General features: G+C 42.5%; 1 non-coding gene across 1 annotated transcript; it reads right to left on the bottom strand.

The window, feature by feature from the left end:
* Positions 1-1,707: 1,707 nt before the first annotated feature.
* LOC136879425 (small nucleolar RNA U3) lies at positions 1,708-1,917 on the bottom strand. Its single transcript, XR_010860924.2, has one exon. It is a non-coding gene; the product is annotated as a small nucleolar RNA U3 (small nucleolar RNA).
* Positions 1,918-2,919: the final 1,002 nt, after the last annotated feature.

Raw genomic sequence — 2,919 nt, 5'->3', positions numbered from 1 at the left:
AGGAAAGGACTAGGCGTGGGAAGGAAGCGGCTGTGGCCTTAATTAAGGTACAGCCCCAGCATTTGCCTGGTGTGAAAATGGGAAACCACGGAAAACCATCTTCAGGGCTGCCGACAGTGGGGTTCGAATCCACTATCTTCCGAATACTGGATACTGACCGCACTTCGGCGACTACAGCTATCGAGCTCGGTCGAACATAGATGAAACCATTAAAAAAAAATAAACACTGTGGATGAAGCCTTAACCAAACCTGCCAATGTTGTCTCCTGAACACGTTGATGGCTATACAGTGCGACAATGAACATTGAATAATATTCGCTCCACAAAAGACGTTTCACGAATGAACTATACCAATGATGCCCATATTATAATTCGCGCATGTTTCACCGTTATCGCGAAAGCTGATATTATGGCCTACTCTATTTCTCAAGTTTTGTTTCTGTGTAGGCTAATCGCAGTTCATATTCGTAATTTTTAAGCGTATTTTCTCATTATTATTATTATTATTATTATTATTATTATTATTATTATTAGAAACAATAACTGATATGAACTTGTTATATTATACGCTCGCCGGTGTTGTCTTATTATGCAGTTGGAAGTTCATATTGGCGATTACTTAAGATTCTGTCACAATACATTATTAATATTATAAACAATAAGTAGGGGTTGCCTGGCAGAGGCGGTAAAGGCGTGTTCGGTTCGCCCGGAAGGACGTGGGTTCGAATCCCCGTCAGGAAGTCGTAAAATTTAAGAAACGAGATTTCCACTTTCGGAGGTGCACATGGCCCTGAGGTTCGCTCAGCCTACACCAAAAATGAGTATCAGATTAATTCCTGGGGGCAAAGGCGGCCGGGCGTAGAGCTAACCACTCTACCCCATCAAGTGCCGAGGTTACGTATAGTGGAATCCTTTACCTTCCACCCCTCCAAGGGCCTTCATGGCCTATACGAAGATGACTTTTGGTTAAAAATGTGTTGTAAAATTCCATTAGTAAATGAGAGTGCTGTTTATATTATGTAGTTCAAGTCCACGTTGGCGATTACTGAAGATTATTCTGTCAGAATATATTATTATTTACAAAAGACCCTTTTCGCGACAGCCCTGGTGGGCCTTGGCCTGCCAAGTGACCTCTGTGCAGCTAGAAGGCCAGTAGATTACGAGGTGACGTGTGGTCTGCATGACGAATCCTCTCGACCGTTATTCCTGGCTCTGTAGTCTAGGGCCTCTACCTCACCGTCATCACGAAAGCTGAGATACAGGTAAGAATCCCTAACCTGCCCCGAATCGATCCTGAGGCTTCCCTAGACTGCGGAGGCGGCTATTACGATGCACAATAATTGGTCAAATATTTGTTGTAAAAGCATACTCTAAGCACTCGCCTTTATTTTTCTGTTTTACGTCACTTAAGTTAATAATGGCGATTATTTAAAAGTATACTATCAGATTATTATTACTATCATTATCGTCAAAAAGGACCTACAATATTAACGAAGATAATAACCCAAAACAATATTTAATCTTGCATTTATCGCATCACAACTTATCAAGGGAGGAACGTAGAACAATAATTAGATGGCGTTTGTGCATCTGTGGAGTCGACACTGTCGGTTCCAGAACAGGAGTCTCGATTCTTCGCAACCCATCCCTAGCGACTAATATTTAATTAGTATTCTCTTATAACTTCATTAAGCACATAAAGGTACAACCACTCAGACAGCACCACTTCCCATCCTCCATTCCAAAGAAAGAAGGTGAACGATCATCGATGACCAGAACTCGGACGAGCCAAGTTCGAGTCAGCCTCACGCTCAGGAAGAGGTGCTTTAAATCATCCTCATGGCTGTGACCACTCCACTTTAGATGAAGTAGAGAGTGAAAACATACTACAGAAATGATCCTGTGAAGTATAGTCTCATATTAACTGGCGCCAAAGAGCTAACTAACCGACTTGGAACTGCTAGCTTCTCACGAGTACTTTCAAATACACAACAAATTATCGTCACTGTATTCTCTTACTTTGTCATATTATGCCAAATCGTCTACATAATTATATATTTTACGTCAAACAAACATAAAACTATTACCTCCTTTTTCAACTGAAAACAATTGTAACCGTAAGTATGCTTAGATCTTTCGTCCGCCAGCTTGCCAGTGACGTCACTACCGATTTCCTTTGCAACGCAAGTAGTGGCAGGGCCCGTCGCTCTGCTCATACAGCCTGCCGAGCGCTACATTTAAAAACAATTCTAAGAAAAGAAAAAAATGGCTAAGTTTTGCAATAAAGCATTTCTGTGCTAAATTGCATATTAAAAGCGAATGTATGTTAGTGATAAACAAGCTTACGATAGTGTTTTCTTGTCTATCACACGGCTATCATATCTCCCTCCTTTTTTAGAGATTCCTAGACAAAGCCTTAAGTCCCACCAACCCGATCACGCCCCAGTTCCTAACACTTCCCCTTCCGGGTGAGTTGGCTGTGCGGTTAGGGGCGCACAGCTGTAAACTTGCATCCGTGAGATAGTGGATTCGAACCCCACTATCGGCAGCCCTGAAGGTGGTTTTCCGTGGTTTCCCATTTTTACACGAGGGGCTGTACCTTAATTAAGGCCATCCCATCATCGTCGTAAGATTATCTGTGTCGGTGCGACGTAAAGAGAGAGAAAAAGAAACCTCCGCCATACCGTACTCCGCAGACCGGCCACCACCATAAACCCAGCTCTTACCTATAACCCGGAACCTAACTGACAAGGCTATATGTAAACCCGACGATCGGTAGCCCGCTCCCCACCCCCACCATTCCCCATCATCACATACCACTATCACACTAAAGAGCAATAAATGTCTCCATGTAACTAACGTAAATCATTTGTAAATATAGGAATTGTATATACCGACACTTAAGTTGCCATGACCAAA

Source organism: Anabrus simplex, chromosome 8 (genome assembly GCF_040414725.1).
Source record: "Anabrus simplex isolate iqAnaSimp1 chromosome 8, ASM4041472v1, whole genome shotgun sequence".
Lineage (NCBI taxonomy): Eukaryota > Metazoa > Arthropoda > Insecta > Orthoptera > Tettigoniidae > Anabrus > Anabrus simplex.
Note: the sequence above shows the minus strand (reverse complement) of the source record. Positions and strands in the feature narration are given on the sequence as shown.